Here is a 20,987-nt window from a genome sequence, read left to right as displayed (position 1 = left end):
GTTGGAAACCTTTGGGAAGTGAGGTCGGGGTTCAACACCACAACAAAATGATATGACTCATTTAAAATCATCCAGCTGCTATGTGGAAAAGCTACTAATAAAATAAAGTGGAAACAGCAAGAGACGTTGAAACCAACCTATGTCCCTGTGTGTAAATATTCAATATATACCAGTTATTAGGTAGACAAAACACCTGAGAACCCAACACACTTCTCCATTTGGTTACCACCAACCTACACAAGCAAACATCTTCACCAAGGTTGTGTTTAGAGAATGGCTGTACTCTAAAATAACTGATAATAATAAGGTTTTAGCACCGGCGTGGTATCTTTATCTTTCCTTCCCTCCTTTTTTATATACTGTGTGTTGGGGGAGATGTCAGGGGATGAACCCTGGACCATTCTTCTTCTGAGTTACACCCTTAGTCATTTTTATTTTATTTTAATTTACTTTAGTTTTTTTTTTTTTTTTGCAATACTGGGGATGGAACTCAGAGGCATTCTACCTCTGAGCTACACCCCCAGCCCTACTCTTTATTCTTTATTTTGAAACAGGATCTCACTGAGTTGCAAAGGACTTCACTAAATATCTGAGGCTGGCCGTGAACCCGGATTCTCCTCTCTCAGCCTCCCTAATGCTGGGATTACAAGCGTCCACCACCATGCCTGAATGGCTCTATTTTTTATTTTGAAACAGGGTCTCACTGAGTTGCAAAGGGCCTCACTAAGTAGCTTAGGCTGGCTGCAAACCCGGATTCTTCTGTTTTAGCCTCTGGAATGCTGGGATTATAAACTTGTGCCACCGCCAGACTTAGTTTTTGAAACAAGGTTTCACTAAGCTGTGGAGGGCCTCACTCAGTTCCGAGGCTGGCCTTGAACCTGTGATTGTCCCGTCTCAGCTTCCCAAGTACTGAGATTATATGTGTGCACCACCACGTGTGGCTCCCCCTCCCCTTTAGGTCACCATATATAGACATTCTTCATTCATTTTGTGTTGACCCTAAGAACTTATCTGAGTGACATCAGTACCGTGGAAATATATTTTTATAGCAACCATATTCCAAATAGCTGAAGCTTCAGAGATACCTAAACAGGATAACCTATAGGTGGTGGCAGGGGGCTTATAGAATAAGATGTCACAGAGGTAGAATTTAAAAGTCCAAGTCTAAATGACAGTAGCTTGTGAAAAAGAAAATTGGCATCAGATGATGAAACAGATAACTTAAGACAAACAATTTTAGAACATCGCGAGGAAGTTCCAGACCACAAGCTTTCTATTTCCTGCATTAAAGCAACTACGTACTGAATGGAGCCTCAGAGGAGCTGGTCCCTCCGGTCGAAGCAAGTGATATACTTCTGAAAGCCAACTCACAGCTTCCTGAATAAAACTCTTCTAGACTGAAGTGAGATCCATGAGGGTAGGCCTCTTAAAATTTGTATCAGAGAACAAATCCTTTAATCCCCAAGAGTGTTGAGTACAAAGTAAATATTCAACATATACTAGTTATTGAATGAATGAATGAATGAATGAATGAATGGGATTCCTGAAAACTGTTATTCTCTCCCCCCAATTGTTTCTCTAGCAAAGATAGGAATCGCTAACTCTTAAGTTGTTACTTAGATTATGCTATCTCCTAAGTTATGTGTGTCTTCTACCATGTTAAGGAAGGATGTCCGATTCTGGGAAAATCCCACTGGTCCCTTCATGCTGCACCTTTGGTTGTGAGAAGACATATTTCAGACAGGAGGGAAAGCCCAGACCTCACCACAAAAACACACGGCACATTGTCTGGGCCACTGGAGCATAAATTACAAAGAACTAGCAGTGTTAAGTAAGTAGGAGGTAAGAGGAAGGGGGTGGAGACACCCTAACGGAATATAAAAGCCGCGATGCTTCAGAGACCCAGAGATAGAACACGGGCTCCGGCAAAGGCTCCTGTGCAGATACACTGGACTTAAGCTTTGCCAGGAAACTTTGGGAATAAAGATGAATTCTGAAGATTGTTCCACAACAGAGAAGAGCTCTTTGCATCTGGAGAGAGGTCAAAAGAGTAAGTCACATCTTATGTCTTCTGGTAATCTCCACAGACGATATGTAATGCTGGAAGAATATGGGTGCTGTGTTTTAGGGAATTTGTTCTGGTACTCTTTCAAAGTCAGCATAAAAGAGAAAGCAAGAAGGGGTGAAGACGATAGAATACTGGAGATAGGTGGAATCTACAAGGGTGAATTGGAGAAGATGTTTAAAAATCTCTCTTTGAATCAATTTTTACCATCTCCAATTATAGATGGAAATAGAAAACTTCCAGCGCTGCCCAGTTCCTCTCCATCATTTATCCATCCCCACCTGTACATCCTCTAGAACACCTTGCCTCTCTTTATGGAAAATTCTGTTTTCCACGTAGACAGTCGCATTCTTGATTCTCTTCCCTGATATCTTTGTCTGTTTTCTGCAGGTCTTGTTCTAGATCTTGCCATCATCCTCCAGTTGCTGAAAGTATGCAAGTTTCCAATCTTTGAGAGAAGAGCTTTATAAGCAAATAAATTCTTAAAGTGTCCAATGGCAATTTATTAGCAGAATGCCAAAAGTCAAATCTCAAACATACAATCTTCTGCCTTAGCATTCTTTATGGAACTCCATTTCTCTCTTCCAAACGCTGGCTTCAACTTTGATATGACCCAGGCATTTTTCTTCCTTTTCATCAAAAGATGATCATTTTATATAAATCTCCCCTCTTCCTTTTGTCTGTTCTAACCACATTTATATTGTTTTCCTGCTGCTAGCATTCTCCGTTGCTTAGTTTTGATATACTTTTATTCTTACATTGTAATTATACATCATAATAAGGTTCAGAGTGATAGGTGAAAATTGCACTTCTTTTTTAAAAAAAATTTAATTCATGCATTGTAATCATACTTCTTAATGGGAATCAAGATGATAGAGGCAATATTTAGCCCCTCCCCAGTTCTCACTCTATCCCTTCCCCTGGACCACTTCTTTCTGTAAGGTTTTCTTGATTTTTTTATTTCTCTTCTTCCCTAATTAACAAGCTACCCCGAAGCACTAGCACTTAGTAACTGGGGTTTACTTGGAAGATCGCACACATTAGAAACAGCCAAATAAAAACATCTCTGGGAAAGGAACCATTTTCGGAGTGTATGTCTACTAGATTGGGTCACTGTAGAGGAGTACCAGTTACCTTTGATAAACCCATCCTTTGTTAAGAAACCTAAAAAAATCAAGTGTGTATAAAAAGTTTAGGCACATAAATCTTAAGTAATCTGATGAATCAGTCTAAGTTTTCTGGCCCCGTTGAGCTGCTGAAAAGTTTTTTTTTAAAAAATGGTAATAGTGCTGCTGTTTAATAAATAATATAGTTGGAAGAACCTGATACAAAAAGTGTTAGCTTTATAGGATCATCCTAACTGACTGTCCAATGTTTGATTATGTTTCCACTGTAGTTGAGTAAGCAATATAAACCATCATTGGGCATCACTGTTCAATAACAAATACATATATGGGTCTATTTTAACTTCATTATTGGACAAAACCCATCAACAGAGCACAAGTGTTGGGGTAATGTTTTGTTGCCTAGGTGACAAAGCAAACTGTGGTTAGCAATCGCCCTCCCTGGCGTAAGTAAAATGCCACCTGAAAGTTGTCTAGCCCTCACTAATGTAAATAAAATGCCACCTGAGAGTCAGCCCCACGGCCTGTGCACTGGGTGGGCCCCTGTGTGGAGCTCTCTGAGGTCCAGGCGCTGTGGAGATGTGTTTGTACCAGCTGAGGAGCCAGAGCTGCTGCTGCATCGGTCCAAGCAGCACAGTTGAGTTTCACAAGATGGAAAGTGATACCAGCGCTCTGAGCTTGCTGCCCAGCCCACTGCAGGCTGCTTCTGAGGATCCTTGTACATGGGTGGAAAAAGGAAGAATCGGAACTCTGTGGGAGAGAAATAAAAGCTTCTCTTACAAAACCTGAATACAGATCTACACTGGGAAAAAGAGAAAGCAAACGTCGGTGAGGTCACCAGCTACATAGTAAATTACAGTGAAGAAATGCATCATCTCTTCACTGAATTTTTTAGCTTGAGAGAAATGCTTTAATGGAAAAACATGCATAGCTTTCAAGATATGTCCTCTATAGACATTCTTTTATTTTTTTATTTTTTTAATTTTTGGTGGTACTGGGGGTGGAACCCAGAGGCTTTCTACCTCCGGGGTATACTCCCAGACCTTTTTTATATTTTATATGGAAACAGGGTCTCACTAAGTTGCTGAGAGCCTCACTAAGTAGCTGAGGCTGGCTTTGAACCTGTGCGATCCTCCTGTCTCAGCCTCCCAAGCACAGGGATTACAAGCGTTCGCCACCATGCCGGCTCTAGACATCCTTTTAGTTATGAAAGCTATCCACATTTAAAAGTAGGCTGCTTTGTATTTAGAAAATGTTTTTCATTGTCAGTTACAGTATCATTCAAGGAGCCTTTTTACATTACAGTTTTGTGGAATATGATAAGTACATGTAATAGGCATACATCACCCATTTAGCCCCTCCCCAGTTCCCACTCTAATTCCTCCCCTATACCACTTCTTTCAGTAAGGTTTTCTTGATTTTTTTTTTTATTTCTCTTCTTCGCTTATTAACAAGATACCCTGAAGCACCAGCACTTAGGAACTAGGCTTTATTTGTAAGAGCTTCAAATGTAATAAAGGGATACATTAGAAACATTCAAATAAAAACATCTCTGGGAAAGGAACCATTTTCAGAGTGTACGTCTACTAGATTGGGTCACTATATAGAAGTACCAGTTAGCTTTGATAAACCCATTCTTTGTTAAGAAACTTAAGAATCAAGTGTGTATCACAAGTGCAGGCACATAAATCTTGAGAATACGTGCAACTAGATAATATACTAGAGAGATTTTATGGGAACCAGATATTTAAATCTTGATAGCTCATCCTGAAAAATAAGACCCAAAGCTCCAAATTCCCACAAAATTCCCTTCTCTTTTTATTTATTTATATTCTAGAATAGATTATATGTCTTCTAAGTCCTTCTGTATATAATCATAATGCACCAAAAATAATGGTAAAAGTAAAATAAATCCTTCAATGGAAGCATGTCTTACTGATTAAAAAAAATCAACTCATTTTCAACTATAAAAAAGGAGAAACAAAAAATGTTCATTTCTCTATTGCTCTTATGTCTCCTCAATATTTTTAAGTCTCTTGGAAAAATCAAATATTTTACTGTTTATCCCCAAATCACTCTTTACTTAGGGTATAATTTATATATGCAATGAATTCACAGATTGCAGGTGCCTGTGGACAATCATATAAACCATAACTTTATCAACATCTTAATATTCTCATATGTATATATTTAAAACTGTCATAGGTACATAGAACATCTATTTTATACACCAAATACATAGGTAAAGACAAAGTTCATATGTTGGGGAGCTATTTACGATCTTAGTGTTATGCCTGAATTGTTTCATTTGTAGCCAATAAGAAATTGTCCAACTCACATAAAATCTGGAGGAAATTCACTTTTACATTGTATGCAAGGATATGAAAAATATACGTTTCTTTTATTAATGGAATGCCTCAAAAGAATGTGAAATGTTCCATCTTGTAGTTGGCCTGAATCCATTTTCAACTCTCTTCCTCTCAGATGATGCCACCAGCCCCCATTTCCAAGCACATCATGAAGGGTCTCTTCAAGTTCCCATCCCCTGCGCTGTCATAAATGTGGTCTTCATCACCATGTTGATTATAGCTCTTGTGGCCTTATCGGGTAAGTCTGTACTTCATGAGCACTCTCAAAGCCTCCCAGCTGGAAGCATTCACACCTACCTGAAATCAGTAGGCATTAGCTAAGTCTAGTTAATCAAAAATTCTGCTTAGTTTAGGATCATCCCGTATACCACATATGGCCAATAGCCTAAAATAGACTCAATATAATTCCATGTTTCTTGAAGTATTATTTCAGTACTTTTAAAACTATTAGAAGTGTCTAGAACTTAAATAGGAAAAATTAGGGAACTATAGCAGATGTTTATGTCTAGAAAGAAGGTTAATTTGGATTCTAAATGAAGAGACATTAGCTAGAAATTGTATGGACATACTACTCATCATTGGCAGAGAAAATAATATCTAAACCACAGATTAATCAAAGTTGGCAAGTGTTTTTTTTTTAAATCTTGTCTTTTTATCTCAAAGACACAGAGTGGTAGTTTGGAGTTATTTAAAACAATAGCTGTTATTTTCCAGACAGCAGGAAGTGACATGGTACCGAATATATTCTAAATCATCATGTGTGCCAAGATCTGTGTCTTTTACAGATGGGAATTGTTGCAATTTTATGGACTACCCCTAGGCATTGCTCTTTCTGTACTTTGATTTTGTTAACTGACCATGACTCTCCTTCCCCTCTGTCTAGTACTGTAGCCCTCCTGTATCTTCAAATGCCCACACTTCTGAATCTAGACTCACAATCTTACTTGGGATTTATAATATATGCCACTCTGTGTAGTTCAGAGACTATTTTCAGGAATTTCTCATATTCCCGACCATTGAGCCAAGGGACACCCCTTTCTGCTCATACCCATCTGGTGCAAACCGGACACAAGCAACAGACAGATGAGAATCTGTTTTCTTGTAACTCTTCTTGGAATTCTCCTTCCTGGTTCTAACCCTTTACCACCTAGCACAGCACAATCCCCCAATATGATTCCCTTTGTTACTAAAACAGACCATTTTCCTGTTCACTGTTCACAGTGGGCCAGTACAATTGTCCAGGCCAAGATAAGTTATTGGCGCCCTCAGACAGCCACGCGTCTTTGTGCTCAGATGACTGGGTGGTCTACCAGAGGAAATGCTACTTTTTTTCCACCAAGGCAAAGAGCTGGTCCTCGGCCCAACATTCCTGTTCCAAAGACAGTGCTACTCTGGCCGTCATTGATTCTGAAAAGGACATGGTAAGACGAAAAACAATGAATTTTCAAAATGCTACTGATCTATCTTATATAGGAGTCTGTGTTTTTCTTCTATTCTGTTCTAAGTGGGAACTTCGTACCTATCTCAGGAAAATTAAGTGGCAGGGAATGATTTGATCAGTCTGAGTTCAGATAAGAGTCCACTCTTGTCTATCAAGTGTGATTTGATTGTTTAGGCTCAAAGACCTGAAATCTAAATGAGCTTCCCCTATTCAGAATGAATAAGTAACCAGCTTAGCTATCGCGTGTCCAACTGCAGCTTTTGAGAAACAGGTCTGTTATGTACTGAGGCAACTGTTTAATATGCATCTCCTTCCTGCCTTAAGATCTTTCTAAAACAACACGTGGGCAGAACTGAACACTGGATTGGTCTGAGTAATGAAGCTGGCCAGATATGGAGATGGTCAGATGGCAAAGAATTGAATAACTGGTGAGTCTCGCCAAGTCTCCTTATTTTGGGCATCATTTTTTGTTCTATTTATGTTTTCAAACATTTCTTTTGTCTTTTCCTCTTTCAAAAATCTGCTGGCTCTGAAGGCTGAGCTCCTCATGAACACAGCATTAACAAGTTTTGTATGCTAATGGTCTTTGGAAAAGATAGGCTTTATGGTTATCAGATTTTTTTTATCAACTTGGAACTTAGATAATAAATACTTCTAGTACTTTGTTCTCAGCAAACTCTAGTGTGAGTAATAGACCAGGCTTGGAAATATACCAAGAATAAGACAACAAATGAGATAGTAATTAGAAAATAATTTCCTCCTGTCTTTCCTAGTTTTCATCTCCACAGGGATCAAAAACAATATTTTTAATGTCTAATTGTGAATTTTTATGAACCTAAAACAGTATTAAAGATACTGATTCTATTTTTACTACCTTTAGTCAAATGACATTTAAAAACCTTAAAGGACATTTTATCAGTTTGGTGTTTATCATTGCCACCTGAAAACTCAGAATAGAGTCAATTTCTCATTCTCTTGATAATTTTATGATAATTACTGACAGAAGCTCAATACTAAGACTTGGACCTCTACTAATGTGTCCTTATGAGTCCACACATAGAGATGTGCTATGGGGGCCATAAACCCTCTAAAACTATATGCACTAGTATGTGTGACTATGGAAGGCATATAATTTCTCAAGTATTTCTCAAATAATCTATGAATTCAAAATGAACAAGAACGGCCCCCCTCTGGTGATATACCTCCCAGTGAGTGAAAGATTTTACTCAGCTCCATCTTTTCTCTATACATTACTCCTTTCCCTTCTTGTCTACTGCTTCTACAGATCAGACAATGGTTATTTCATTGGCAGACTTGTCCCCTACTTCCTCCTAAAGAAAAAAATAGCGGATGTCACCCCAAAGTTCATTCTCATGTAACTGAGCGGAAATGGTGAACTGAAAATAATTCTTAGTTTCTTTATTTCTGGACAGGTTCAACCTTACAGGGTCCGGGAGGTGTGCACGTCTTAACAACACAGGCATCAGCCGTTCAGAGTGCGACAGGACTTTACACTGGGTCTGCAGCAAACCGTCCAGATAACAGGGAAACATATTTACTCCTAAACTGCCATGGAACGAAAGGAAAGCCACGTCCCTGGAGCTGCTCTGGGGCCAGAAACTTCCATTAAGACTTTGTGAACACACATGGTATTATCTTGGAAATCTTCCAAATAGGACTGTGGGACAGAAAGGTGAGGAATTCCAAGAAAATCTGCATTTGGGACTCATTCTACCCGGAGCTGAAAACATCACAGGTTGACTGATAATCATGGCCAAGGGGAAAAAAAACAAACTATGAAACCTTCCAGAAGCACTTTATGTACATATTTTTAAATTCAGAAGAAGATACCTAGGTTAAGAATTATTATTTATTGTTGAATGACTACCAACAGTGAGTGCCCTCTATACATTTGCACTGTTTGAAGGAGTCAAGTGGTGGTAGTGAACAGCAAGCAAAGGGGCTTTTGAGTCATGACTCCGATACTCAGTTTAAGTGAATTTCTTAAATTCAGAGAGCACTTCTGGTGGACAGATGGTCACGAAACTAAGCTTCATAATATTTCTCTCTATTTGGAGAAATTTGCCAAGTTACTTTGTCATGTTTCCCTGCAAAGAATAGAGTTTCTTTCTTTTTTCTTTCTTTCTTTTTCTCTCTTTAGTTCTTTCTTCTTTCACATCTTCAACTATAGGCCGATCTTTTTCAATGGGACATATATATTTGCCTTTAAATCTTTCAAAGAAAAGACAAAAGCAAAGAATATGAGAAATATTTGTAAAACAGACGCAAAGTATTGGAAATGTGCAATATTCGATGTGTCAAATCTCTATCAGAAAATACTCTGTATTTTACAACCTTGGAAGATTACTTATCTTACCTGGTACTTTTCTAATCAGAGTTGCCATGTGCAATACTTCAGGAGAAGTATTTTCTATGTGCAATAAAGTATGTTTATGTGTTTGTTTGTATGTCTGCAGTCAGTACAATTGTGAGCTGCTTTTATGTATGTGAAAATAAAAGTAGAATCAACACAGTGGTTTCCAAGAAGTATTTGTTCAAACTAAATTAAACATTATATGTAATATTAGAAAGTAGGAAATACTATGACATTTAAAAATCATACCTAGAGTAAAGATTTACTAAGCTTTGCAACATGACTTATACTAAATTGTTTTTATACACAGATATTCTAAAAGGCTGTATCTGTTGTTTTTTCTTTCTTTTTTATTTTTTACAATACTGGGGAATAAACCCAGAGGCATTCTACCTCCAAGCTACACCCCCTGCCCTATTTTGTATTCTTTATTTTGAAACAGGGTCTCACTGAATTGCAGAGGGCCTCACTGAGTAGCTGAGGCTGGCCGCGAACCGCGATCCTCCTGTCTCAGCCTCCCCAATGCTGGGATCACAAGCATGCGCCACCACGCCTGGCTATCTTGGGTTTTTTTTTTTTTTTTTTCAGCATGTGGAAGATGCTCAGTAATACTTGGTCCCTGGTGACTGATATTCTAAAAGTATCTTTCTGCTTTTAGGTCATTTCTGAACTGATATATATATATATATAATCAGTTATTTACATAAAATAATTTATTAAATACTATTAAGGTACCACAGAATCTTCATGGGCTATTTCAATTAGAAGAAACTTTGACTGCTTTTAAAACTCATTTTATAAATGTATTTTGCAATATTCCCCTTTTCTGAGGGCTGGAAACGTGTGCTATATATGATGTTTTTAACCTGTTGTCAATAAAAGTATATTTAAATAAAAATTTCTTAGTGAAAGATAATAAACAAGTTTCTTAACCTTTGAGCTCCTCGGTTCCCATGATTGTAGAGTAAAACAGATGGTCCCCTAACGCTAATATTCTACTACTAATATCAGCAATCATGAGTCATTTTGGAAAAAGATGTCTTATGACTTGTAGACTCTGAAATGGGAAAGTGGAAAGTGTACGTGGGAGCCAGGTTCATAACTGCCAGCCGCTGGCTAGTTAGCTATTCCAATTAGACTTAGAAATTATATTAGTACATGGAATTAACTTACAGTAGGACCTGGTTCATAGTAAACCCCAAGGATGTATATTTAGATTTGCTGGTACTAGGGGTGGAACCCAGAGGCTTTCTACCTCTGGGCTATACTCCCAGATATATATATATATATATATATTTTTTTTTTGAAACAGGGTCTCACTAAGTTGCTGAGAGCCTCACTAAGTAGCTGAGGCTGGCTTTGAACCTGTGTAATCCTCCTGTCTCAGCCTCCCAAGCGCGGGGATTACAAGCGTGCGCCACCACGCCTGGCTAACGATGTATATTTAATTAACAGTAATGATTACAAACAGAAACACTATGTCATCAAACGTCTAGGATTGTCATAAAGCCGCATTTGTTTGTAACATGTCTATTTTATTATATATGCATTTTGTTTTGAGGGCCTTTTAAAATACATTTTTAATTTATTTTTTTATGTGAAACATATTGAAAATGGCATACATTTAGACTATGCCTGGTACCCTCCCTCCCTACTTTCCCTTCCCACCGTCCCAACAATGATGAGTGTCCAGGTCAATCATGCGATATTTATATTTTTACACAAATTCAGATGTAGCTCCTTCATTACATTCTGGCTTTTCTCTTCCATTGTCTGGAGTCCCTCTGGTATCCCTAGTGCTCCGCAAGAAGATGGAAAGAAAGATCTGGAGAACATTATGTTAAGTGAGATCAGCCAAGCACAGAAAGAGAAGGGACTTATATTTTCTCTAATATGCCCAAACTAAAATACTTCTTAACAAGCGATTATTAAGCACCTATTACTGTGGTGGACACTGGAGTTAAAGTACTGGGCAAATTTGTAATGAAAACTGGTCTAGTTGAATGTATGATTCATCTGTAAGACAAAAGTAGTAAATAATCACAATGTACTGTGATGACATCTGTGGTAGGGGAAATGTAGGGTGCTGTTGCAGCCTGTTATTGATACAGCAATTGTTTCTGGAGTGAAACTTTTCACTAATTCTCAGAATGCTAAATCCATAAGCTATGCTCACCTTAGGGAATTACATTTGTGTGTACTGGAAGTCAGATCAATTCTGTTTTATTTTACTTTTCTAACCCAAATGCAGATTTTTCCTCAGTAAAGGAGAACTTCACCTACTTATTTCACATAATTATAGGGATACAATGAAATTATTATTATTATTATTATTATTATTATTATTATTATTATTATTTGCGGTACCAGGGACTGAACCCAGGGGCATTCTACCTCCGAGTGCTATACCCCCAGCCTTATTATTATTTATTCTTGATTTTGAAACAGGGTCTCATTAAGTTGCAGAGGGCATCTCTAAGTAGCTGAGGCTGTCTGTGAACCGAGATTCTCCTGTCTCAGTCTCTCAAGTACTGGGATTACGAGTGCGTACCACCACGCCCACTTTAAATTATTTTTAAAAGGACAGAATACCATGGGAAATGTTAGATACTATCTCCAGTTTTCAGTGATTCAAAATTTTGCAATATAAACACAGAAAGAATCCATCTAAGCTTGTTTTCAACTTTCATAATTTTGATCAGATTTCCACATGAAGTTTTGCATAACTGAAATTAAGATGCAAATTAACACCTGAGGAGAAATATTGGAAAACATATGATCACAAAGACATAGTGATTGTGTCAAGTGCTTTAGCTTTAACCTTTGGAAATAATTTTGCAAGAGTTATCCAAAAACAAAATAATTTGTACATGTCCTATGAAGCAGTTGCTTTGGGAAGGGAGAGTGGATTTTAAAGAAGTAATCTTCAGTGTGCAAGCCTTAACTACAAAAATATTTCTCAAAGGATATTACTAGTAGCATAAAATCAGAAACCACTAATCAAAACTAAGGATATAAATAAATGTGATTCTACTATATGAGATGCGATGCCAACGCTAAAAAATAATGAAGAACATTTATAAATTTGAAAGAATACTCAAACTATAGTCGCTATTTGTTAAGAATAATATATACCATAAGATTGCATCCAACTTAATGTTAAATATTTTAAATGTCATATATTTTATATGCTGAGGAAAAAAAAAAGCACTAACATAAACCCAGTGAATTTTTTCTGGTGATAGAAAGATAAGTAATATTTACTTTCTTCTCTGTGTCTTCCATAATTGAACATTTTTCTCTAATAACCAGTAATTTTGTTAAGAAATCTATTCTTTAAATATATATGAATAAGGAATTCTTAAAAAGGAATAACTTTATTATTTAAAGTGCAACTCTCTGCCAGAGCCAGCCAGCAAGAGTACAGGTTCTGAAGAGAGGTGAGGATGAAGAATTTTTAATTCTAACGTGGGGGAGACGCCAGCCTACTATCTCTACTGGCCGACCCCTGTTCGTGGGTCAATATTTCCTACGGGTCGATGACTACGCCTGGGTCAGTGTTCTCTATAGTGCCAACGCTCCTGGCCGATGCCTACTTCTGGGTCAATCTCTATTGCACTGACTCCGGGTTTGTTTTTCCAGAGGTATTTATACACAGCTACAGGTCAATCAACATTCTCATGCTACCACCACCAGAATACAATAAAGACCAATACAAAACACACACATTACAGATAGGCCTATCAGTACCCTCCTGTCATCACCACCTGATCCTCTCTCAGACCTCCTTGAACTTTCCATAACCCCAAACCTTGTTGACTCTGGGCAAAGGACAGTCAGCTGAGTCAGAGACACCAATCTAGGGGAAAGCCCTAATGGCTCCCCACAATCCCCCCTTTCTTATTATATTCAAAGAAGACTGTGCCTGTCTTAGGTCGTTTCCCTCATGTATCAAGGATTACCCATCTTTGGATAATACAGAGCTAAGCTGTATATCCTGTCTTAGGTTTCCTTGACCCAAGGAAATCTTACCCATCATTGACTACCAGCCTCTTAAATGGGGGTACCCTTAAGAGGCAAATTGTGCACTTCTGCTGAAAAACTGTTCTCACTTTGTCCTGAGACCATACTCTGTCCCGAGTCTCTCACAAACAAGGTATTAGGAGTATCGTGTAACATAGGTATTTCAGCAAGACATTTTCTCCAATTAACACAATGATTTTTACATGTTGAATCAGTTTTACAGATTAAACAAGTCATTAGTGGGCTAACTTTTTATCTTTTTTCCCTGGGTAGCCAGGGCCCCACAAGACCAAACCTTCAATAGCACAATTACTTATCAGTCTTTGTCCAAAATAATCAAAAGTACCAATTCTTTGTCCAAAATAATACTATCAGTCTTTGTACTATCAATTCTCTGTCCAAAAAAACATCAGTCTTTGTCTCTGTCCAATCAGTCTTTGTACTATCAATTCTCTTTCCAAAGTATCAGTCTCTGTACTTGTCTGCAATACCACAGGTGTCAACTGCAGACATCCCATCTTCCTGACATTTTTACGCCAGGGGCTGCTATAATTCCCTTCATGGTGACACTACTCCGTCCTAACAACAAGCCTACTGTCCCTTTAGGTAACGGACCATAAACGCCAGTAGGAAGGGCTTGCATTCCCATTTCGGGAGTTAATACTGTATAGGTGGAGGCACAGACGTCCAATCCTGCGCTGCCTGGGGTTGCTCAGAGTAAGTCCTGAATGGTTTGTTTTGTTGAAAGTTGCCCTGCTGTGGTTCAGCTGTCTGGAGTGCCCCATAACATTGTTGCTGCAGGGCCTGAGGCGGGCCCCTCCTCCCATTTCCCGACAGGAACTGATTCCCCTGCTTATCAGTCCTTGATTTACATTCCTTAGCCCAATGCTTCCCTCTTCTACATGGAGGGCATAAGCCTGGCTCTCGTCTATTACTAGCATTCTGCCTCTGGACAGTTAACTAAATGACCATTTTGTCTACACCCATAGCTTTAGGTCCCAATTTATGTTGTTGTAAAAGGATTTCTTGTACAGTTTTCCCTCGTAATGCTGCAGCCATAGCTAGTCCCTGTGTATATGCAGGTCCTATATCGGAACACAGCCGAATATAATCAGACAGGTCTTTCTTTCTAAAAGGGCGTAAGGCAGCTTGACAAACAGCATTAGCATTCTCAAAGGCTAATTGCTTTACGAGCAACAGCCCTGCTTCACCGTCGCCTATCAATCGACCAGCAGTTTGTAATAACCTGGCTACAAACTCCTGATATGGCTCATCTGGTCCTTGTCTTATTTTTGAAAGATCTTCCGTTTGTTTTCCTGAAGAAGGCAACTTGTCCCATGCTCGACGCGCAGCAGCACTGGTCTGAGCATAAGAAGCCAGACTAAATTCCAATTGCTGAGTGGTCTCCCTAAACTGTCCTTCTCCTGCTAACATATCAAAGTTTATGGGAATCCCTGAGCTATGTTTAAATCTGCTGTGGATTGGCATTGTTCTACAAATTCAGACTTCCATAATAAAAAATCACCCCCTGATAGACAAGCTCAGGCTATCTGCTTCCAATCAGAAGGACACAAAGCCTCCATAGAGAGATTCTAACATGGCTTGAGTAAAAGGTGCTGTTGGTCCATATTGAGCACAAGCCGTTTTTCATTCTTTTAATTGTTTGAAAGGAAAGGGTTTATGTCCTCTAAGAGCACCTCCTTGACCTTCAGGATCTTCAGTAACCGGGAAAACTCTGAATCCCCTAGTATCTTCTCCGTTTTTTGCAGCCTGATATATCGCTGCTTGAAGCGGTGAAATTAAAGAAAACAGCTCATCTTATGGTACTGAGCAGCAGTTTCTTCCTTAGGAAGCTTAACACAAAGCCTATCTTTTAACCTATGTACAAAAAACAAACTAATTTTTTAACCCATTGTATATTACAATATTTTTTGACCCACTGGATTTTTACAACTTTTACATTAGGAACTAATCTTCTGACCTATCGTCTATTACTATTTACACATTAGGCGTCTTCTTTTTCTATCTTAGTTTCTTCCTTCATTTTCTTAGTTTCTTTTTGTGCAAAGCTTTACTTTAGTGACCAATTATATATTACAAAATTCCCACGTTTCACCGCTACCAAAAATCTTTGAGTGAGCCCCCTTTTTTATTCAGCGGTGTCCTTCACGGGATCCTCAGTTTCAGAATTTCCCCGTAAGGGCCACCACCTGCCGGAGCCAGCCAGCAAGAGTACGGGTTCTGAAGTGAGGTGTGAGGATGGAGAATTTTTAATTCTAACGTGGGGGAGACGCCAGCCTACTATCGCTACTGGTCAACCCCTGTTCGTGGGTCAATATTTCCTACGGGTCGACGACTACGCATGTGTCAGTATTCTCTATTGCACCAACGCTCCTGGCCGACGCCTACTTCTGGGTCAATCTCATCTTTATTGCGCCGACTCCAAGTTTGTTTTTCCAGAGGTATTTATACACAACATTCTCGTGCTACCACCACCAGAATACAATAAAGACCAATACAAAACACATACATTACAGATAGGCCTATCAGTACCCTCCTCTCATCACCACCTGATCCTCTCTCAGACCTCCTTGAACTTTCCATAACCCCAAACCTTGTTGACTCTGGGCGAAGGACAGTCAGCTGAGTCAGAGACACCAATCTAGGGGAAGGCCTTAATGGCTTCCCACAATTCTCCCTTCTAGTGGCCAATTACAAATATTAAAAATGAGTTTGCTTTAAGGATTCCTACCCCTTAAAACTCTGGAGTCCCCACTTGCAGTGAGGTTCCCAGAACCGTGATCTGCATCGCCATCTTGTGGTTTCATGATGCCACTGCACTATTATTTTCAGTAGTTCACCGTAAACCACTTGAGAAAACATTTCTTGGTGACTGTGGTTAATAATAATGCACACTTCAGAATTGCTAGGAAAGTAAATTTCAAATGTAAGTGTTCTTATCACAAAATGTCAAGTATTTGAGGATATAGTCAGCTTAGCTTAGTTTAATCAATCCACATTGTTTACATATTTCTTACGTTCTTTCTTGCCCATAAATATATACAGCTTTAGTTTGCCAAATTTCAAACATGGTCAACATCATGTGTTGATACATGTACAGCTACAATTACTATGTAGGATTTCTCTGTGCATCATATAATAATGAAGAACAGTTGTGTATATAAAAATAGTCGAACTATAATTGTTATCAGTTAATATATATGTATAAGATCCTACCCAATTATTATTTTGAAACAGGATCTCACTGAGTTGCGAAGGGCCTCACTAAGTAGCTGAGGTTGGCTGCAAACCTGCGATCCTCCTGTCTCAGCCTCCAAGTACTGGGATTATAAGTCCTCTCAATTCTTAACTGTTATCTGGATTTTTGTTTTGCCATGCCTGAAAAAGAAAAGAAAAAGAAAAAGAAAAATGAAAAGTTTGATACTTGCGGCTTTACTGATTACACTGAAAATAGGTTTTTTTCTCTTTTCCTTCTCCTTTTTCTTTCCTTTGTCCTGTAGAGTTCTGTAAAACTTAGATGGTTTCCCCCTCAGAAGTCTCCAAATCTTCTCCTTCATAAATCCTCCCCAAATGGTGGATATTCGACAGAATTATAAGCACTCCTGGGATTTACGTTTATAGACGCCGAGTCACTAACATACTTGTTTCTAAAATATGAAGTCTTATGTTAAGAACACTCATTTGTTTGACAATTGTCATGTCTATTGATCTTATTAATCGTAAGGTTTGAAGTAGTATACAATGTCTACTTGGCAAAGCTTCAACTTAGATGAAGTCTAGGCTAGATAAAATTATTCTCAAGGAAGAACAAAATCTCAGGGCTTTTTTCTATTTATTTCCTCGTGACATCATCCCTAAGGTTGATGACACTCAGCTGACGTGATGTGTTGCTTATTTCATCCCTTGTGCGGTTATTATCATTATTATGCTTATTGTTCCTATCATGTTTACTGAAGCCTTTATGAATATTGCAGTGAACATGAGAGCTGTAAGAAGACATTTTATCTCTGAAATAAGTACCTTCAGGGAGAGAGAAGTCACATCCTCACTTACTCTGAATAGATAAGTCAGACTCAGACAACAGGAAAAAGAATTCAGCCAGAATAATTAAGGAAAGGGATTAAGTTGAATGGCAGGGCAGTGTGAAGCTTCTAGCATTTGCAGAAATTAGAGAATCCCACATCTGGTAGGCTATTTCTCCATAAACCCCACCAGTCTTTCACAGAAGCGACTAGAAAGAATCCTAAGAAAGTGTTCACTGCGGAAATTCAAATATGGTGGCACATGCCTGTGATTCCAGAATTCAGGAGATTGAGGCAGGGGAAACGCAGATTCAAGGCCAGCCTCAGCTACTTAGCAAAACTCTCAGCAGCTTAGTGAGACCCTGTTTCAAAAAACAGCAAATAAAAATAAAAAAGGGAAGCCTGGCGTGATGGCGCACGCTTGTGATCCCAGCATTCGGGAGGCTGAGACCGGAGGATCGCAGTTCGAGGACAGCCTCAGCTACTTAGTGAGGCCCTCTGCAACTTAGTGAGACCCTGTTTTGAAATAAAGAATAAAAATAGGGCAGGACATGTATTTCAGAGGTCAAATACCCATGGGTTCCATCCCCAAACCCACAAAAATAAATAAATAAATAAATCAATAAATAAATAAGGGTTGGAGGTATAGCTTGGAGATAGAATATCCATGGCTTCAATCCCCAGTGACAGACAGACAGACACACACACACACACACACACACACACACACACACACACATCCATTTTGATATAGACTTTGGAAGAGAAAATAGTATTAATACAGGAGTGGCAAAAAGTTCTACAGAGACCCTTCTCCCCGTTCACTGTCTACGGTATGAAACACTAGGTTTGATGTTGTTATAGGCTGACCACAAGGGAAGGCCACTCAGACATTGTTTAAGCCAAACAGAAAGTCTTTATTAGTGGCAGGTGATCGCACTGCAGGGCGCTTAGTCCTGAGCGCAGCCCCCAGCTGTTTCTCAGGGCTCTTTATATATGTCAAAATCACAAGCTCAGGAATAAAGAGTTTAGGTCCCCACAGAATAGACAATCAACAGTTTCCTTCAGCGGGTGTGCAAGTCAAGCGGAAAGTACAGAAACCAGAAACAGCATTGTGCGGGAGTGCAACGACCCATGTCGGTCCCTTCCATTGTCCACGTTTTGATTGTTCTAAGGAGAGAAAGTTCCTAAGGGCCTGTTTTTAGTCTACAGGTATAAGCTAAGCAAGAGCTACAGAAGCCAAACAGGCAGCTGTGTGTGACCAGCCAGGTACCTGGGGACGAACATTGGTGCCTTGGGGTCACCTAGGGTAACATCATGGCATTACCTAAGCTAAGGCTGAGGCTCACCTCATCACAGTGTGTGTGTTGGGGAGAAAAGGACCCAAAACCACTGTTGCTCTTAAGGAAGCAGCAAAGTAGGAAAAAAATCTCCAATCAGAGCAGCAGGAATACACACTGGACCCACCACTCCATCCGAGGTAGCGGCAGCTGGACTGAGAGGTAGGTACTCAGACCTAAGACGAGGTCACAGGAAAACAAGGCTCACCCCTCCGCTGTGCTGGTACCCAGGACCAGGATAGCATCCTTTCAGGAAGAATGAAAGAAGAATGCTGCTGGGGTTGGGAATGAAGAGGGATAAGAAAGAGCAAACAAATCCTCCCTGAGGCACAGAGCAAAGGGAAAAGTGAAACGCTCAAGGTCACGGGGACATCCCTCTGCAAAACAAACTCCACATTAAAGTCCAGACGACCTTCCAGGACTCTGGAGCCTGGGAAACTATGAAGAACTCACAGCAGCAACAAATCATAAACCCAACCCAACTCCTAATGATTAACCCCAGTTCCACATGAGGCGCCCAGGAGGAGGAGGAGCTATGTGTGTGTTCATTGTAAGGTCAAAACTATTTATTTCACTCTGTGTTTGCTGTCTTGGATAAGAGGTCTCCTGAAAGGACTTGAAGTTTGGACCAAAGGAGGGTCAAATTCCTGTAACTTTATTAGCTGTATGATCTGCTTGTAAGCTTTCGACACCAAGGAGCACCAGTGAGCTCAGGCCCTCAGCAGTGCAACAGCGGAGGACTTGCCATGAGAGAGGAGGATGAAGTTAAGAAGGTCCTTTATAGCCGGGCGTGGTGGTGCACACTTGTAATCCCCACGCTTGGGAGCCCGAGACAGGAGGATAGCACAGGTTCGAAGCCAGCCTCAGCTACTTAGTGAGGCTCTCGGCAACTTAGTGAGACCCTGTTTCCAAATAAAATAGAAAATAGGTCTGGGAGTATAGCCCGGAGGTAGAAAGCCTCTGAGTTCTACCCCCAGTACCACCAAAAAAAAAAAAAAAAAAAAAGAAAGAAAGAAAGAAAATAAAGAAGGTCCTTTATTTTTTTTAATTTTATTTATTTATTTATTTATTTATTTATTTATTTGGGTACTGGGGTTCCTGGAAACCCTTCTACCTCCAGGCTACATTCCCAGACCTATTTTATATTTTTATTTGGAAACAGGGTCTCTTAAGCCAGAGAGGCTGGCTTCGAATCTGGGCGATCCTCCTGTCTCCGCCTCCCAAGAGCAGGGATTACAAGCGTGCGCCACCACCCCCGGCTAAGAAGGTCCTTTAAATCAGCTGGGTGGTGCACAGCTGTAATCACGGCACTTGTGAGGTTCGGACCAGGGAATCCAGTTTCGAAGCTAGCTTTGGCAACTTAGCCAGACCTTCAGCAACTTAGCGAGGCCCTAGCTCAAAATAATGAAGAATATTTTTTAAAAGGCTGGGAGGTAGAATTTCCTTGGATTTAATTTCCAGTACCAAAAATAAATAAATAAGAATGTCAGATGCTCATTAATCAAATTAACCATACCAACATTCCAGGTAGAAGAAGTGGTCAGAATACCATCTGTCACTATCAGCAGAGCATCTGGAACAGTCAAAATCTTAAGAAAACTCCCAAGGGCTGGATGGAAAAACCTAGTAGAGATAAGAAGGTGGAAACTCGGGAGGAAAGCGACACAGGCCCTCCAAATCCATTGCTAAGCAGCCGGGCTAGAGGAATTGCCTTGATCTGTGAAAACACCTACATTCGTCTAGCTTAGTCAAAACGGATGTCAGCGGATAATGGACAAGTTCCAGTGCAAGGCCTTGTACTGAGAAACTGCAGGCTAGACTAGACTCATTGGCCATGGGAGCCCCAGGGCCCAGAGAATGGAATTTCCTTATGAAGGGGAACAAGGAGGAAAAGCTCAGAGGCCAGAACCTCCCTGTCTCAGCCTCTTAGAACACAACGGCCAGTGCTTTCATCCCTGTGCCAAGTTCCCTGGAAATTTTATAGATATTTCTACAGATATATCCCAAGCCTGATCCTGCACATGTATAATAATAGTAATAATAATAATAATAATAATAATAATAATAAGTTAGATGGGCGTGTTGGCGCACACTAGTAATCCCCGCACTTGGGAGTTGGAGACAGGAGGATTGTGCAGGTTTGAAGCCAGCCTCACTGGCTTAAAGAGACCCTGTTTCCAAATAAAAATATAAAATAGGTCTGGGAGG

Source organism: Muscardinus avellanarius (genome assembly GCF_963383645.1).
Source record: "Muscardinus avellanarius genome assembly, chromosome: 11".
Lineage (NCBI taxonomy): Eukaryota > Metazoa > Chordata > Mammalia > Rodentia > Gliridae > Muscardinus > Muscardinus avellanarius.
This window is presented reverse-complemented; position numbering follows the sequence as displayed.